This window comes from Helianthus annuus, chromosome 1, assembly GCF_002127325.2.
Source record: "Helianthus annuus cultivar XRQ/B chromosome 1, HanXRQr2.0-SUNRISE, whole genome shotgun sequence".
In the NCBI taxonomy this organism is placed as follows: Eukaryota; Viridiplantae; Streptophyta; class Magnoliopsida; order Asterales; family Asteraceae; genus Helianthus; species Helianthus annuus.
In genome coordinates this window covers 118,927,940-118,948,437 of record NC_035433.2, presented here as the reverse complement: position 1 = coordinate 118,948,437, position 20,498 = coordinate 118,927,940, and the positions used below count along the sequence as shown (strand labels likewise).

The window sequence follows — 20,498 nt, the reverse complement described above, 5'->3', positions numbered from 1 at the left end:
AAAATTGATCTACGCCATGCGGTTCGACTTCGAATGCTCCAACAATGAGGCATAGTACGAAGCGCTGTTAGCGGGTCTGAGAATGGCTCAGTCCATGAGAACAACATGGGTCGATGCATACGTTTACTCTCTGCTGGTCAATAATCAGGTGAATGAGACCTATGAAGTCAAAGACGAGATAATGGAAAAATACTTGGCTAAAACCAAGGAACTCATAGTTTCATTCGACAACGTTACACTCAATCACGTCAATCGGGGAAGAAACCAAATAGCTCATACCCTAAGCAAGCTAGCTACTTTAGGCATGGAAAAGAAGGTGAAGGTGGAAACGCTCCAGTCACCTTCCATAGAGTCCCGAGAAGTATCCGCCGTCACAGCGGAAGAACTCTGCTGCTACACTCCCATCTTAAATTTCCTCATAAAAGGGGAATTACCCTCCGCCAGAGGTGACGCTCAGAAAATACAAACAAAGTCGTTACAATATGAGGTAAATAACGGTGTCTTCTACAGGAAGTCATATTTAGGACCACTATTACGGTGTGTATCCCCAGCGGAAACAAAATACTTGATCCAAGAAATACAAGCCGGTATATGTGGCATTCACGCCGGACCCCGAGCAGTGGTCGCCAAAATTCAAAACGCTGGATACTATTGGCCTGGGATGCATGAAGATGCGGTAGACGAACTCAGAAAAATGCCGCAGCTGTCAAAAATTTGCCCCACAAACACTTCGCCCTAAAAACAACTTAATTCCCGTTACGACGGCCTTTCCTTTTAAAAAATGGGCAGTTAATATCGTGGGACCATTCCCGCTAGCCCAGGAAAGCTAAAGTACTTAATTATGGCTATCGACTATTTCACCAAGTGGATCGAAGCAAATCCTTTGGCAAAGATAAGTGCTGAAAATGCCAAGAAATTCCTATGGGAACATATAGTCTGCCGGTTTGGATTGCCGTTATATCTTGTAAGAGACAATGGAACACAATTTACAGATAAGGTCCTACAATATTGGTGCGCGAAGCTTTAGATCCAACAAATCTTTATATCGGTTGCACACCCCAAGGATACGACCAAATGGAGAGGGCGAATAGAAGTCTGCTGGATGGAATTAAAAGAAGGTTAGGCTATGAGGGAAGCTCTTGGGTAGAAGAATTGCCAAACGTCCTTTGGGCACATCGAACTATGCCCAAGACAAGCAACAACGAAACCCTATTCAGCCTAACCTATGGCGCAGAGGCCATGATACCAGTGGAAGTTGGGCTACCTTCTCTAAGACGCCTAACAACCGAGGATGATAATGAAAGGCTCCTACGGGAAGGCCTGAACCTCCTGTAAGAACGACGCGAAGCAGCCGCTTTCAGCGAGGCAAAATACAAGAAAACCTTAGAGAAGTACTATAAGTCTATAACCAACGCGTGGCTCAGCAAACTTTCAAGGAGGGCGAGTATGTCATGCGGGACAACGAGGCTAGTAGAGCGAAACCCTCAGGCAAGCTGGGACCCAACTGGGAAGGCCCCTACATAATTCAAGAAGACTTAGGCAAAGGGGCTTACCATCTATCCAAGCTTGATGGCATAGAGGTTCCACGTAGCTGGAACGCTGCTCAGTTGAAGAAATGTTACATGTAGACTCTCGCCCCTAACGACGGGTTTGACTGTTTTCTTTTTATGAACAAGTGTAATCCATCAGGAACGATGTCTCTTTTTCTTTGCAGTTATTAAGTTAATAAAAGTTACTCTTTATTTCCTTTTGTTATCTACATGTACACTAAAAATTACCATCGTATGTATACTGCATATCACGGTACAAAAAATTACCATCGCATTCAAACTGCACATAACGGTAAAAAATGTCTCTGACACGAAATATTTTTCATACACAAGTTAGATGACCAAAACTATACAGAGCTAAGAGTGGGTATCTTGGTAATAGATACATTAACCACTACAAAAGATAGGTATTTTAGTGACAAATACATACAACTATCTTACAAAACCAAGTACTTGTCCCTGTTGTTAAACACCAACATATGGGAATACCAAAAAACGAACATGTTCTACTATACTACATATTGGGAAACATTGCTAAAACCTCTGCAGAGGTGTGCAATGCCTCACCGTAATACTCCAAGTGATGAGGATCAAGGATTAAGTCATCAATATTCACCTCATCAACCGAAGAAACTGGTATTTTCTGACCCCCAACTGAGCTTACACATTGACGGCCACACCGGCGTCGCAGGTACACCGTCCTACATCGTTGTATATATTCAGGAGGAAAGGCCTGCATCAAGGTATCAGCAGTAAAGAACGCCACATCAACGTCAGCATTAACCTGCACATGGGAAGGGCTATCATCTCCGATACCTCTGCAAGACCTGTTTACACAAGGCATGGTATCGCCGGAGTTAGCTTTCTTACCCCTGATCATCTTCTCCGTCACCGGATCCTGGAAACAGACCAAAGCTTCCGCTGCATCCAGGTTTCGAAGTACGTTGGAAATTTTCCGATTACGACACTTTCGGTTCATTTGTTCAGTTACCAAATCTGGAAAAAGCATGACACAATTTATATAATTATTAAGAGAGCTGACAACCGTGACGACAACAAAATTAATAGCATGGCATCATTACATGTCAAATCGCCACACTTAAGTAAACGGCGGCGTTATCATGATGGCAATTGCATTAATTGTCTGACAAAAATTGAATGCTTACACGCACCCCAAACAAAACCAAACAGTGTTTTTACAAAATATCTAAGGAACAGTGGGATTAACAAAAAAAACACTCATTCCTCTCCAGATTCCTCCGCCACATCCAACATCTGGCGTAAGGAGTCCACGCCATCTTCGGCCACCTTATCAACAAGATCTGCATACGCGGGCAGCGGGTCATTGTAAGCTGCCTCAAGAGCATCCGCCATCTACGCTGTCAGTTTGCCTCTATTCTCCTGGAACTCGGGAGTGATCCTTTCTGTTTGTTGGCACCTAAAATAACCCACGTAGAGGCCATCATGGTGCCCTGACTTGTAAGCGGCAGTAGACAGGCGGTCCAAAAGAGTAACAAAGGACTCCGATTGGTGGAGATACTCAAAAGCCCCAACCAAGGCATTTGTTATCAACCAATTCCTATCACCCTGCAAACCAGCCAAGCAGCTAGTCAGGCTATTGATTTCCGCGTTGGACTGGTCCAAGACACCCTCCGCCTCTTTAAGACGTGCCTGTTGGGCGGTTGAAGATTGAGAAAGCTGATTTTTCTCTGAAATGAGAGAGTCGCACACCTGCTGCAGCTTCCTAAGCTGTTCCTCCCGCTCTTACAACTCAACTTGTTTGGCTTGGGCTTTGGCATTAGACGCCTCTAACTCCACGGTGAGACCTTGATACCTCTCCTGCACATGAGACACAAAATCGGTATCAATACGGAACTTTTCCATCTCAGCAGATAGCTCAGATCTCACCTTTTGAGCCTCAGTGACGGCTTTACGTTCCAGCTTTTCCTGAACAGCCTTAGTGTGAGAAAGGACCTGATCTTTTTCCGCTATGTCGCGGGCCCATAATATCCTTTTCTCAGCAAGGTTGGCTGTTAAACGCTTCAGATCCTCCTCTGCCTTGTTTTTCTTGAAGACAAACCGACTCTCCCTGAGACCAGCAGCTTGTAGTTGGCTTTCCAAGCGATACTTTTCAAGTTTTCATCAATCGGCTCCTGAATGGTAATCCGCGCCTGGTGGAGCTCATTGTTATCATGCATCCACCGGCGTCGAATTTCTGACAACCTCCGAGGTTAACTTAATGCATCCACCATCGTTGCATTCATCAAGTTCTCATTATCCAACCCCCCTACATAGGCTAATTCAGTCGGGGGGGGGGGGTACGCTCGCTCAACCCAGTGATGCACCACTGGGGGGAAAACCAACCTGTAAGACTCCGCTATCTTCCACTTAGGTTGATAGCGTCTATCCTGAGCATTCGGATCCCAACAAATGGTGGGTAGATGAAGATCATCGCCCAAACGGGCCCCATCATCAACAAAACCACTGCTAGATCCCCCACCATCACTTACAGTAGCATCCCTGGCACTTGTGGGCTCGCCAGCAACGGAAGTTGTAGGCATCTCCTTTTTCAGACCCAGAGAAAACGCCAACAGGAGAATCAAACAGGGACACAGAGGTAGCACTTGAATGCAGCGGTGTAGTGACGGGGATGGGTGTCACAACCACAACAGTTGTAAACACGGGCGGTAGCATTGAAGAGCTAGCAGCGGCGACACTTGCCTAGGATATAAGATCTGAAAGGCTTTGCCCGCCGAACGCGGAGGAAATAATTGCACCAGAGGACCCACCCCCAACTTGGGTCTCAGCAATGGAACCTGTATCAAATCAGATATTCAAAACTCACAGGAACATAACTCCTACATTGAAAAAATAAAATCACTCACCAGCAGGTAAGGCGTGAGCAGCCTTGATTGCTTGAAAAGAAGTCAAAGGAGGCATTATCCTACCCTTTTTTTGTGCGCGTGGTGGGCTAATCAAACTAGTAGGGGCAGAAACAGCAATAGTACCTTACGGGGCCACAGAAATGCTAACCGACATAGGTGAAGTAGTAGTCCCTGCAGTAATAACTTTCCTCCCGGTTATCTTTACCCGGGTTGGTTTCTTTGTTTCTGCAATGGAAACACTGCTCCCCCCGCTGGGGGGGGGAGGCTGAGACACGTAAACATTCGGATCAGCCGGTGCGGCAAGAAGTAGAAATTGTTCAAGGTGGATTCTCAGCACATCAGACTCTTGCTCCCCAATCGCGCGATCCGCGGGCCTCAAAGCAGCATTGCGGGGGGGGGGGGGGATCAACGAAATCAAACAAACTCCATTCACCTATTTCAGATTCATACATATTATACCAAGCACAATTTGCAAATTAAATTAAAAGCAAGTTGACGTGTACCTTCATCAACTCTTCGAAAAGCAGGGTACAACTAGTTGTCACGCCATAGCAAACTCATCCCTGCCATTACCAGGGCCCCTTCCGGGATCACTGTGCACTCGGAGGGGTGTTGGCTCAACTTCTTAAATAGAGCTATCTTGACATAGGCATCAGCAGGGGGACCCTCATTTTTGAACTTGTCCTTGGACCCCATTTCCCTCCAGTGCATCTCCCCGGGGATAACACTGGCATCAATGTAGAAGAACTTCTTTTTCCGGTCCTTATCTCTGGAACTAGTAGGGATGTCCCTCAAACAAGACACGCCAATGTCGCGTCGATCAAATGTAAAAAAAGGGGGATTTCCACACCAGAACGAAAAAGCCCTAAACACTGTAATTTCAGGGATATGTCCCAGGGCTATGCAAGCAAACTCGAAATGACGCAGTTTGACTAACCCTAACGGATGCAGTTGAGAGATGTGAATGGGATATTCATCAAGAAGGGACTTACAAAACTTGGTGATAGGCAACCGGAAGTTGAAGAATTTGAAGAAATCACTGAACAGGGTAATTTTGCCCTGTTTTCAGCTGAAATGTTGTATCTTGTTTTGACGGCAGCACCGGATTCCACTCCGATTTAATATCATACTCTTGTGTGAGATTGTTGAATGACCCCGTTCCCCATTTGCAATACAAGGCATCAGAACTCGCTTGGGCTGAAGAAGATTCACCGGTTTAGAAGCCATTTTATGTAGACAAGAAAGTGATGAAGTTGAGAGCAAAGATCGAAATAGGAAAACCTTAAACGGGGAACCTATTTATAGCGAAGGGGTAACAACCTTTCGAATTCAAAAAGGCAAATGGATGGGAACGCGTGTCAAGACAGGGGAGATATAATTGTCATCCTAATGATGACTTAACTGTCACATCTTTTCACATCGCCGCCATTTTTCAAAAAAGTAACGGTACTCACACTCGAGAAATTTGCACTCACAGGGGGTATTTTCACTTTTTCATTTTTTAGTCCGATCCCATGAATTTCATCTCATAAGACATGACGAGCTATGACCCGAAACGGCTGACTCGACCCGGTCATTACCTATTATTTAATTATAAATATATAATTACACATGTTTATTCTAGAATCTTCTATTCTGCATGGATAAACCACGTAACCGAATCCCCAATCTTTTGGGAAGATCATGCAAATCCCTAATTTATCGGAGCTCATCCTAAGTTAGACGAAACCCTAATGGTAAACTATAAATAAAGGTAAACATCAAAGGTATGCATATTCTGTTCTCGTTTACTCTCTCTCTCTCTCTCTCTCTCTCTCTCTTTGCACATATTCTTTTACTCCTAAACCGAGACTTATTCTCACGCCGGAGGGTGGTTACAGGAATAACCCCATTCCTGTAACGAGTCCTAACGGTGTTCTGTTTTGTAGTCAGTAGTTCGGATCGCCAAGAGTTGAAGTCCTAGTCGGAGCCTACCGTTCAGGTCGGTGTTTCTTCACCGAATAAAGGTGCTTTATAGAGGAGGAATATGATAGGAGAAGATTGTATTTGTCAGTTATGTGATGATGGAGAAGAAACCTCGGAACATTTGTTTACGGCTTGTGGTATGGTGGCCAGGGTGTGGCATTTGATTTCTAAATGGTGTGATATTCCGAGTATATTCGCGTTTTCAGTTAAAGATCTTCTAGAGTTACACAATAGCATCCCCGCAACTCCTTTGAAGAAGACGATATTATATGGGGTTATTATTATTACATGTTGGCGGATTTGGAAGTGGAGAAATGAGACTATCTACCAAAACAAAAAGGCTAAGGTCGTGGAAGTTGTGTCCGATGTTAAAGTAATTGGTTTTTTGTGGTATAGGTATAGATTTAAAAAGGATACGGTAGGTTGGGATAAATAGTGTAATTTCGAGTTGATGTAATTTGCTTTGGGTCGCTATCTCCGTCTTGGAGATAGTCGTCCTTGTGTTTTATGAAAGTTTATTCTTAAAAAAATAGGATTTGATGGAGGATGCAAGTATGGATGTATTTACCTATATATTAAAAAGAGAAGTGAATGAACAGTAATAATAAATAAATATTAAAAAGAGTATTGAATGAAAAGTAATAAAAATACAAATAATGAATAGTATCGGGTACCGGTGTTGGTATCAAATTTACCAAAGTGAGTGTATTTTTGGTATTCGTTCGGCACCGGTATTCATCGGGTTTTACCCTCAAATACCGGCGCGTACCAGTACCGACCGTATCAAGCCGTACTGTACGAGGTATATTCGGTACCGGTACCCATTTTTGGGGATTTTGGTAACGGTATTTTCGGTACCCGTTGGTACCGAGCTCATCAAATCCTGTAGCAACGTAGCAATGCAAGTAATTGCATAGTTTAGATACTTTTCATACACACAGTAAGTAAACTATATTTCGTTTGAATGAGATTTTATATACACAACATATTTTGCTTTATTTTTTGTCTTTTTACGTAATGAATGAATTGTAGCATGTAAAATTAACTTGGATATTTAGATTATTGATGAGCAAATCGTATCAAATCCTGTAATCAAACCGGTATTGAATCGGTACCAAATTTACTATACCAAATCATTTTCGGTACCAATTTGGTACCCACCTATTGGCGTTTTCAGAATCGTTACTTTCGGTTCGACACCGGTCTAGCACCATACCTATATTTATTGATTTTTACCTTCAAATACCATACCGTATTGTACCGAGCATTTTCGGTGCCGGTACCTAATTTCGATGATTTTCCGGATCGGTGCTTTCGGTGCCGTTACAGGTACCGAGCTCATCCATATTTTAACGTGTTAGCACCGTAATAATTGAACTGAAAACAACCGAATTTTCAACGTGTAGGACGTGTGGGTCCTATTATTATATATTAGGTTATTTAAAATCGTTTTTTTTTAGGACGGATTGACTATCCTTTTCACAACATTTTTATTTATGTTTTGATATTCGGTATCTGCTTACCGTTACTGACATGTGTTTTGCAGTCATTGGGTCCCCGCCGCGACGCGCCCGGGGAAATTTAACTAGTTTATTTAGAAAATCTAGAAACGATATTAAAAAATTAGTTAGATTATGCAGATTTATTCTTAATACATTTAAACTTGGGTAGGTGGTGACCTCATATTTTTGTGGGATTGGATTCGGCCGCCGCAAACTCTGATAGAGCAAGATGAGTTAGAGGGGTGCATCGATCTACGCAACAGACTACTATCTTGGTCAGCGAGATGCTTAGACTTGCTCTATTGATCCCTTGGGTGGTTTATCAATGAAGTCAGTAAGGCTAGTGGGTATGAAGAGCCTGATCCCCAAAGGGATAAGCTGTCACGTCAGCACCACGTAGGCTCGATTTGGAGGGGATGGACCTAGGGTGGTGGAGGATGAGCCCCTTTATGTATATATATGTATGTATGTATAGGTTATTGTGAGAGAAAGGAGGCCCGTATCCTCCGGCTGTGGGGAGCCGCTTTTGCCGAGCCGAGCCCCAGGGGGCGATGTGGGAGACCGGCGCCGGTCCTAGCCGTGCCTCAGCCGGTCCCAATACCCTTTAGTCTAAGGAAGTTATTATTAAGCAATTCCCTTCAGGTATTCGGTATATTTTTCAGTGGAATACTTCAGGTATTTGTTATATTCTTCAGTGGAACAACTGGCTCCCTCTTAAGATCAATATCTTCGGATGGAGAGCGTCATTAACACTATGTTCCTGAGTTTACTAAAAGAAAGAAAAGAAAGAAAGTTTAAGAGAGAAAAGAAAATAAGAGAAAGAAAAATATACAAATTTATTTCACGTTCCAGAGTTTAAAGGAAATGAAAAGAAAGGAAAAGAAAATAACATCTTGTGTGTTCCCGAGTGCAGAAAAAAAAGTGACAATTTTCCTATTATACCCTTTTAAGTAAAATTAAAATAAAAATAACCATGACAATTGATGATACCATAACTGAATTTTCTTTAAAACAATTCGTTCTTCTTCAAATCCATCTACATGTCTCAGCGTAAACAACTGAAAAGAATCAAATCACGAATTTATAAGTTACTCATGCATATACTTTAACTAGTTATATACCAGCATCAAGGAGACTACATTATTTCACAAATAGATGGAACAAGAAGTTTACTAGAAAGGTGCATGTGTTTGCAATATCGGCGTATGACATAATTTGGGCACTTGCGGAGTCCATTGAAAGAGTTGGAGTCCCACAAAATGGCACGTTGCTTCTAAATGAGATTTTGAAATCCAAGTTTAAAGGCATGGATGGTGAGTTTAGGCTTACTGAAAGAGATATATAACTGTTAGAGATATATAACTGTTAGCTCAAAAGATCTAGCAGCTAAATATTATCATGTTGATAAATTACTGAATCAGGCTCTTACGACGCGAACCATTTCAACGCATACCGTTTGGACGCGAACCGTTTCGATCCGTACCATTTAAAATCAAACCGTTTCGACCCATGCCGTTTCGACCCAGGCCCGGTGATAAGTATGGGCAAGTAGGGCAATGGACCCAGGCCCAAAATTCTTAAGGGCCCAGAGTTTTTAAAAAATAAACTATATACTATAGGTTTTTATTATTGGGCCTTTAACTGGAAACCTAATTTATTATAATCGATCAATCGGCCTGCATATCTGTGATTGACGTGAAGTTAGAGCGGGAATCCAGAATAGATTATACGAAGCGACGGCGACAGAGGAATAGGCAGCGCACACAGCCACACACAAAGCGGCCACGAAATCAGTTCACTGTTCAGCAGCGGGAATCCGTGAATAAGTTCACTGTTCAGAGCGGGAATCCGTGAATACGAAGCGATTAGCGACGTCTGTTCGGTTCACTGTTCAGGTTAGTTCCTTGTTCAGCAGCGATGATTTTGTTTATTATCAAAAACGCAAGTGATTTATTGTCTATTTATGTCTATTGTCAGCGACGATTTTGTTTATTGTAAAAAACGTAAGTGATTTACTGTTTAGCAGCGATTGATTTTTGTTTATCGTAAAAAACAGCCCACGAAATCAGTGATTTATTGTCTATTTGTGTCAAAAACAGGCCCACGAAATCAGTGATTTATTGTCTAGTTTATGGTTGTAAATTGTTCAAGTGTGATTAGAAGTAATCGCTTTGTGCTCAAGTGTGATTCGGGGTGTAAATCAGTGATTTGTTGTCTAGTTTATGGTTGTAAATCAGTGATTTAGTGTCTAGTTTATTGTTGAAAATTGAAACTTTCAAGTTTGAACTTTCATTTTTTTTTTCTTTTCAGAAATTTGCCTCTGAAATACAAACATTTGTCCGGTTGTCAAAAACGTAAAAGAAGGAAAATAGAGGAAGAAAAAAGAAGGTCTCAAGAAGGGGCAATACGCAAGTTCTTTCAAAAAGAACCACAAAGTTCTAATGTTGAGAAAGACGAAGTTAATGATAATGTGAATGCTAATGTGGATAAGAATGATGTTGATGCTAATATGGATGAAGATGATGTTGATGCTAATGTGGATAAAGATGATGTTGATGCTAATGTTTATGAAGACTAGGTTGATGCTAATGTAGATGAAGACGAGGTTGATGCTAATGTAGATGAAGATGATGTTGACGCTAATGTAGGTGAAGACGATGTTGATGCTAATGTTAATCCTAATATTGATATTTTTGATCCTAGAAATTGGGATGGACTTAATCATAACATGATCAATGATTTGGTTAAGAAAGGTCCAAAACGAGATTTAAATATGAATAAGGGTCCCGTTGATAAACATGGAAGACGATTTTCTACAAGCATGTATACTAGAATTCTACCGAATAGAGAGACTTGTGATAGAGAATGGCTAGTGTATTCGAAAGAGCTTGATAAGCTATTTTGTTTTTGTTGTAAAATTTTTAGATAAGGGTATCCGAAAGGCACGTTGGATGGTGAAGGTTTTTCAGATTGGAAACATGCTACTAGACTTAAAGATCATGAAGTTAGCGTTGAACTTTTGAAGAATATGAAACAATGGTTTGAAATGCGTCAAATGTTGGATTGCAACACAACAATTAACAAAGTAGCGTACGAGCAATTTAAGAAAGAAAGAGATTATTGGAAAAAGGTCATTTTAAGGATCATTCAGCTTGTGAAATTTCTTGCTAAACATGGTTTAGCATTTCGCGGATCAAATGAGAAGTTATTTCAAAAGGGTAATGGAAATTTTTTGGGATTGGTTGAGATGTTGGAAGAGTTTGACCCGATTATGAAAGAACATGTGCGACGTATCATGAATGATGAAACCGACATACATTATCTTGGACACAATATCCAAAACGAGTTAATAGTATTGTTAGCCGATAAAGTTAAAGCAGAAATCATCAAGAAAATAAAGCAAGCAAAGTACTATTCCATCATACTTGATTGCACACCTGACACAAGTCATCAAGAGCAAATGTCCATAATTGTGAGGTATGTTAATGATACCACCATTGAGGAATCTTTTTTAGGTTTTTTAATTGTTGATGATACCACTGGTAAAGGACTTTTTGATGTTACTGTTACAGCATCCACAATAAGACCCACTAAAAATACCTAAAAACATGTCCAGTCAGCTGCCACGTCAGAAAAACAATCACCCTTCAAAAACATCAAAAACCCACCCAATAAGAAAACACAAAAGCACATAAAAACATTGTCACATCATCACCACCTTTTTATTTTTTAACCACACATTTACACCGCTTATTCTCTCTCTCTCTCTCTCTCTATATATATATATTATATATATTAAAAGTACATGGGTCCTATCATTTACTCATTTTTTCTGGTTCTTGGAGAAAAACACCACCTAAAAAACGGGTATAAAAAACATGTTCCACAATAAGAAAAACATGAACATATGCCACATAGACATATAAAAACATGAAAAAATAGCCTGTTGGAGATGCTCTTAAAGAATTAAAGTCTCTTGGTCTTGATATCAATGATATGCGAGGTCAAGGCTATGATAATGGAGCAAACATGAAAGGGAAACATAGTGGAGTTCAAAAGAGATTCTTAATTGAAAATCCTAGAGCTTTATATGTTACTTGTGGTTGTCATAGTCTTAATCTTGCATTGTGTGACATGGCTAACACGTGCACTAAGTCTAGAGATTTTTTTGGAATCATACAACGGTTTTATACCATCTTTGCCAATTCTACAAAAAGGTGGCAAATTTTGAAAGACAATGTTAAAGGATTGACTCTTAAGTCTTTGTCTGCCACTCGTTGGGAAAGTCGTGTAGATAGTGTTAAGCCTATTCGAACACAACTTGTAGATGTAAGAAAAGCTTTGCTTAGAGTTAGGTTTGCTGACAATGATGCTAAAATTCAAAGCGAAGCTAAATCACTAGCAGAAAAAGAACTTGGTGAATTTGATTTTTTGGCAGCAACCGTCATTTGGTATGAAATATTAACAACGGTGAACGTGGTAAGCAAAAAGTTACAATCGAAGGATATGGTTCTTGATGTTGCCATTGATGAAGTGGGCAAGTTGATTAAACATTTCAAGAATTATAGAGAAGTAGGGTTCGATAAGGCGATTAATGAAGCTAAAGAAATTGCAAATGAAATGGGTGTTGATACGGTATTCCCTCAAAAACGTCTAATATTTAGGAAACAACAATTTGATGAGACTTCAACTGTATAAGAAGTTTTATTTTCACCCGAGGAGGATTTTAGAGTCAATTACTTTTTATGTATCGTGGACCAAGCGATTGCTTCTCTTGAAACAAGATTCGAACAATACCAACAATATGAAAAAATATTTGGCTTTTTGTTTCCTAAAAAGTTGAGGGAACTTACTGAAAAAGATCTCAAGTCTCGTTGTTATGGTCTTCAAGATGCATTGAAGTTTAAAGACGAATCCGATGTTGATGCTGATGAACTTTACGAGGAGTTGAAATTGTTTGAGACATTTTTACCTAGTCATATTGTTTGCCCTTTTGATGCTTTTAATAGTTTAAAGAAGATTGATTTTTTTTCCTAATGCATTAATTGCATATAGAGTGTTGTTGACCATTCCGGTAACAGTTGCATCGGCAGAAAGAAGCTTCTCAAAGTTGAAGTTGTTGAAGACTTACTTACGATCGAGTATGTCCCAAGAAAGACTCAATGGCTTAGCAATGATATCTATTGAAAACGACATACTAGAGACTATGGATTACGAAGACTTGATCGAAAGCTTTGCTTCCAGAAATGCTGGGAGAGCTGCACGATTCGCTTAAGTAGGTAAATTTAGATCATTTTGGTATAATACTTTTATTTTGATGATTGTTTTAACAATTAGTGTCATATTATAGTTTTTTTAATATATGATTATTGTGTTTAAATTATATGGGCCCGATTTATTTTTAGTGGCTCCAGGCCCAAAACGTTTTGAGATTTCTCGGAGACGGCACTGTTTCGACCCAAACCGTTTCGAATCGAACTGTTTCGACGCGAACCGTTTCGACGTGAACCGTTTCGACCTGTACCTTTTTGACGCCAACCGTTTCGATCTGAACCGTTTCGACGTGAACCGTTTTGACCCGTACAGTTTCAACCAGTACCGTTTCGAATCGAACCGTTTCGACGCATCACATTTCCTTTAAAACACTAGTTCCGCAATTGTTCTAACTTCTAATTGTAAAATCATCATGCGGCCCAACATCTATTTTTATTACATACAACCTCTTAAATCTAATGAAGTATTTTTGTATGATCACATTTAAATAATGATGATTAATTATATTTTAAAAGCATAACTAAAAATTTCATATATCTTTACCCAGAAAAGGCACAATATCTACTTGCAGTCTTCTCTCAACTGCAGATCTTACCACTGCACCAACCGCTAGACCCTGTATCGTTTATCACAGTCGCCTTCCTGAAAACAGTGTGCTATTAAGGTTACAATATGTCAAAACATTGTTCTAGATAAAATCTCAATAACTATTAACGGACTAGAATGAAACAAATACGGTTAGAGAGCGATTTAGGTCTATTTCGGAAGACTTTGACCCATTTGACAAGTTCCCTTTTCAGTCAAATCCTTTAGCTTAACCCATTTGACCCGTTACACACTTACACATGAAACATAACCAAATTAACCCATTTGATATATAATATAATGAAAAACAAATTGATAAGTGAGATGTGCCATACCTAGCTTAATAATCGTTTGGTCATGATATCTAACAAAGCCAAGAACTAGTTGCCAAGATAAGCCCGCGAACAATAGTAGCTGAAAGGCAATCCACTTGAGTAAAGGCGCCATTAACATAAGTTATAACATGGCTATAACTCCATAAACTCTTGCTTCAATGCCCAAATCACAAGCAGAAATTGTTTCAAATCGAACCGTTTCGACGCGAACCATTTCGACTCGTGCCGTTTCGACCCAAACCGTTTCGACGCGAACCGTTTCGACCCGTACCGTTTAGATTTTTAGTGTTGCTGCAAATAATAGCACATCCTGCAACTATGTTGAATTACAGAAATAGCCTAATTATCTCACGCAGAAAAAGAGGGTCAAAATTAACTATTTGTTGTACCCAAATCTCTCAATAATATCATTTATACACCACAATCATCATCATAACCAATATACTATAATCATCTTTAACAACGTACAATCTCAGATCGTCAAATTTAAGTTTCTTTAACTCCAATATAGGTAAATTGGTTTATATAAAAGGCTTACCCGGGTATCAACAAGTCAAGATTAATAAATGGTGAATATTATTATTTAAATATATGTTGAGTAGCTCGAAGTCAACCATCATGCTTTAAGATACTGCACAATGTCATAAAAGCTTTCTCACTCATGCGGATAAGCTCACGATATTTACCACCGTTTGAAAGGTCGTGTAACATCTCTTCTCGCACATATCGTCGTTGTAAAGTTTCATCATTAGTAGGTAAATTAGCACGACTTCTGGTTGACAATCTACGTAGTGCAACGAAAGCCACCAGAAAGCAAATCAGGTTAGCTGCTTGCAATTGTCTAGCTCGCACAAGTTCAGCTGCCTTGCGTATCTGATTATCCATTGTAAACTTACTTGCTGTTGAAAATTGTTATTAGATTAGAAAATTGTTAGTTAAAACTTTACGTTCTTGTTCTATGAAATTATTGTAGGATGCACTGACATGTTTTTTAATTAATGCTTGTGTCTATTAGAGTTAGTAAATCAAATAAGAGTAAACTAGAAACTAGGGTTGAGGAGAATTCAATTTTATGGTATTCTGGTGAACAAAATACGACCTAAAACAACTATTAGCCTATTAGGTCAGATCTGACTCAACTTAAAGTCAAAATATGTAACACTTGACTAATTAGATAACGTGACAAGAAATATGATCAGATTAGATAACTTCAATTATTAACAGGAGAATTTCTAAACAAAACTGAAAGAGAACTAATTAGATACAACATACACGATCCCATTTTTTGTCGAAACTAATTAGATAACATGACAGTAAAGGTGACCAGATTAATTAAGTATACTGAAGTGAGTGCAAACTTTCACTAAACAAACTCCTATCTAATACTTAACACGCTAAGCAACTCATATTCATCAAGAGTCAAAAGTTCACCAACGAAATATCGAAATAACCTCCAATCATACAACCTACTGACGAATTTAAATGACATCTGACATAACATCAATCACAATAAACCTATAGATAAATTTTAATCATGAGCCAGTGGCAAATCAGCTCAAACTTACACTAAACAAGCTCCTATTTGAATACCTAACATGCTAAGCAACTCATATTCATCCAGAATCAAAAGTTCTCCACCAGAATATCAAAACAACCTCTAATCACATAACCTACTAATGAATTTAGATGACATCTGACATAACATCAGTCACAATAAACCTATAGACTAATTTTGATCACGAACCAGTGACAAATCAGTTTAAACTTACACTCCTATTCGAATACCTAACATGCTAAGCAACTCATATTCATCCAGAATGAAAAGTTCTCCAACAGAATATCAAAATACCTCCAATCAAGTAACCTACCCATAAATTAAAACAATATTTTTTTTAAAAGTAAATTAAACCTATAGATTAACAATATTTAACCTAAATAAACCTATAGATTAACATTAATCATTAACCAGTATTCATACATACATTTCTCAGAGGGGAAATTCAGGCGCTTCAAAATTTTCTGATATAAACAATCAAAGCAATCTAACTTAATCAAAATTAAAAAATTCAAGAAGCCAAAACCCAAATTGGACTCATGACTTTAATCAAAATTTTCAACAGAAAGACCCACACAAAGGAGGACTCTCAAAATTGGATGTGAAATAGGAATGTGATGTTACCTGGGAGATGAACAGTAGATCGCTGAAGAGAGCAGGTTACAGAAACAATAATGGAACAGTTTTGCAATTGTGGGATAGATGATGGAAGGTGGGTTGAAGATTTGGCGGGTTGTGGGAGATATACCTGCCATATGTTTTACAAGGGTAAAATAGGAAGTGAATTAGGAACGTGGTCTTTAATTCTTCACTTCTCTCCCAATCACCCCAATTTGGAATGAAACTGTGACAACCCGAGATTTCAAGGTCTTTCCTATACATCACTTGTTTTGCAATCTTGTTCCTACAACTTGTTTTACGTAGTGTCATGTATAGTTTGTTTGATGTTAAAGTATTTTGATGCATTGTTTTTATATGTGTAATGTTTAAGTTTAAGGTTTAATGTGTATGGAAATCCCAGGATGACGAAGAATGATTCTTCGCCATCAACTCTTCGTCGAGCAGATCCTTCGCCGAACGGGCTCTTGGCCCAGTTCGCTTATCTGGCCCAACCCACCCCCTTTAATATATAAGCGTATGTATGTGCATACTCCGCATCCTTTGACAAACCCTAGTTCCTTCATTCTTTCTCTTTGGCGTGCACGATGGCAGCCCACTCGCGGCCATCCGAACTCGGCAAGGCTTCTCTTTCAGGGCATCCCCTGGTTAGTGTTTGTACATATGTTAAATCCTATTAATCATTATCGGCTTTATGTGACTTGATGTAATCGGACAATGATCGTGATACCTATATGATAATATGAAAGGTTAGAATGATGACAGTGATTGATGAATCAGGGGTGATCTAGGGCTGTTTGTATATAAATTCCTAATGATTAACATGAATAGATTAATTACTGTTTATGTGAATTGAAAGACCATGTTGTAGATTATGCTGGTAAACTAATAATTCTGATTATGCACGATCAGGGTATGTTTAGAGTTATGTGAATCGAAGAAACTGATGTGATTGCTTGTGATTAGATGTATGACGGCAAATAGGGTTTGTATGAACATCGTATAATAACTGCTAAACTATACTGTTTGATCTGTTTTGGAATGTAACAAAGTGTGATATCTATTGATATGGCGACGAAGGTTCTCCCACAACGAATTTAAGCCGACGAAGATTGGGGTCCTTCGTCGGCTGGCCTTCGGCGAACCTTTAGGATGCTTCGTCAGGATCACATCTCGGCGAAGTATAAACCTTCGCCGATGTTATTCTTCGTCGTCTTCACTTTGGCGAAGAATAGGACTTCACCGTAAGGATTCTTCGGCGTGTAGGCAATGGTCAGAACAGTGAACGAGATATGTTGTTTATGATATTGACACTTGATGTGGAGTAAAATACATATATTTGTCCCGTGTATATTGTATAATTTTTGTATAGTTTTTATTTGTTTTTATTTAGTTTTAGTATTATATTACATTATTTTGCGTTGGGTCAGGTCCTGGTGCAAATGGAGCGAAAACGAGTAATAATTAAATGACCAGCCAGTTGGGCAGAGTGGGGTGCCAGAGACCGAAGAAAATTCACCGCTATTTTCTATGAGTGGACCGAACCCGCTATCTCTAACAATAAAAAGCTGCACTCATTTGATATTATTATTGGGGTATTTTGTGGGTTATGAAAGTGCAGCTAATTACTTGAATGTGATGGAGTTTTGGGCATGTGTGCATCATCCCTAATCTACATATACATATAATAACAGCCTTGGACAATTACAAAAAGATCATATGCATATGTAATTCACTTTGGAAATACATCAAAGTAGATGCACGTACACTTCAAGAGGAAATTTATTGGGCTTGGCAGGCCCACCACAAGACATTATAGCCAGCAGATATAGTGTGAACCATTTATTTTGGGCCTGTTATGCAAACCTCATTCGAGATGGATCCATGCGGGACGCAAATTACACCAACAGAAGACAGAGGATTATTATTTTACATCAACATGAGACGCACGCAAGACTTTGGAGGCGGTGGGGGAATCCCTATTATATTCGAAACACATCAGTTGGGGGATTGATATAAATTTAGAGCAGCCGCACATAGATAATATTGGACGCATCAACAGGAGACGACATCAGACGGAAGAAGACAACATTGAGGGACAGTTCGGGTTGCTAGGAATCGTCGGGTAACATTCAGGAGAGAAGTGAAGTCTACGGGTTCTATCTCTTAGATTCTTCGTTTTTCGTTTGATTCTTATTGTTGCATGATGAATTCAGATTTGATTATGTTTGATACTTTGTTTCTAATCATGTTTCTTGGCTAAACTTCATAAACTACCTAGGCTAATGACAATAGTTTAAATAAAGTTTGGATTTTTATTCGATTTTTGGCGTGGTTGTGGATTTTTCTTGTATTGTAAAAGCTTTGGGAATTTAACTTGGTGCGTATGCATGCTTGTGATTATTTTATTATTGTTTATTGCTTCGTTCGATTCTTGGTGACGGTCTTTATCACGGAATAGAGTCGGGCTAGGGTTTTAGGTTTTGGTGAGTGTCTATATCACATAATAAATCTTTGATCCTTTAGGGTGAAAATCTAGTAAGTAACCTTAGAAGCAATATTCGGTAATTAAATAAAATCAAGTGTTCTGCTAGACTCGTCGCTGAAAGGCTCGAGGATATTAATAGGTCTGGGTTTGGTTATAAGGACTTATCATTCCATTGTCTATTAAGCCAAGATTAAAACCCATTGTCGCTTTAGACGTTCGCGCTGAAAGGTAGAGCGTCTTACATAAGCACTTTCAAGAAACTAGAGGACGGAAAAGAAATCTAGAAAACCGGTGAGCGTAACAGCCTAGGCAGTGCCATAAGAATCGCCTTGAGAGTGTTTGAGGGGCTTAGTGGTGTCTTAATAGGTTTAGTATCCAAAGATCCCGGTTCCACACCACAAAATCATCGAATAGAGATCCATTCTGAGTTTAGCTTGCGTCTAGCCTAGGTAGTCTTCATCACCACTGGTCAAAGTCTTCGTTCGAATTCGTGTTAGTTATTTAGCTAATCTAGTTATTCGTTATTTGCATTCTTAGGATTTTTAGAAACCCCCCCCCCCCATCAAATAAACAATTAGTTAAAGTCCGTGTCAGTCTAAGTCTAGATAGAGTCGTTAGCGTAATTCAGTAGAGTCTCTTGGGTTCGATACTCGGACTTCCTTAGGCTATACTGCGTCGATCGGTACACTTGCCGGTCGTGTGGTTTAGGGTTTAGAGAGTCTTAGTTTTATAAATTTAAAACTTAGAGAGTCTAGAATTAGGGTAATTTTAGTTGTTTTTAATTAACCCATTTTCAGCACATCAACACTTGTGTTTGTTGCATGATAATAATGTTAACTAGAAATGAGGGTTTGACTTGACTAGTACGAGTAGCCAATTCATCTGTTAAATGAGATTATGAGACTTGCACATGGGATGTGGACTTTTATGAGAACTGAGTACTTGCTACCTGTTATACAATGAACTTCGTGATGAATGCAATCTGTGTAAAGTACGTGATTTAATTATGAAACTGATGTTATTGGTAACTACGGTTGGGAATAAGAACTTGTGTTATGAACGCGTGTGAAATCTGAATGTTTGCTACGTGTTACGTGACAATGTCATTACTTGTGACTTGTTGAATACGTGATCTAGATGTGTGCTTACGAAACTGATCATCTTTGGTAACCACGGTAGGGTATGGTTGACCAACTTGGAACGGGTAAAGTAACTTAACAATCCGAGCAATCCAAGGTGAGTTCACTCCTCTTGAGCATGCATCCCGGTGGGTGGGACAATCAAATGGGGGTATTCCTGAGAGGAATAGGTCTTTGGGTAAATCAGTGGATATTCCTGAGAGGAATAAGTCTTTTGGGTAAAAACTGGAATGTTGGATAATACACTCACTCCTATCACCATTAAGTCCCATCTTGTTTGTTACCTGAGAGAGGTAACGGGGTATTAGTTGGTAGCGCTATCTAGGTTTGGCACCCTCACCCCGTACCTGAGAGGACAGGTGTGAACTAATGACCCAGTCATGCCCAATGATTTGATAGGGGCATTGGGGAAAGGGCAAAATAATCTGGAGCCATCTTGTACGGTATCGAGTTATTATCAACATTACTTTCGGAATTATTATTAAACTGGATTAAACACTTGGTAACCAAACGTTTTCATAAAACCGTGAACTCACCAGCGTTGTCTGATACACTTGTGTGCATGCTTGCAGGTTATAGATATGTGTGGATGTGGAACTTGC

At 39.4% G+C, this 20,498-nt stretch overlaps 1 pseudogene; it reads left to right on the top strand.

Moving 5' to 3' along the window:
* Nucleotides 1-5,380: 5,380 nt before the first annotated feature.
* On the top strand, nt 5,381-13,177 carry LOC110929927 (annotated as a pseudogene).
* Nucleotides 13,178-20,498: the final 7,321 nt, after the last annotated feature.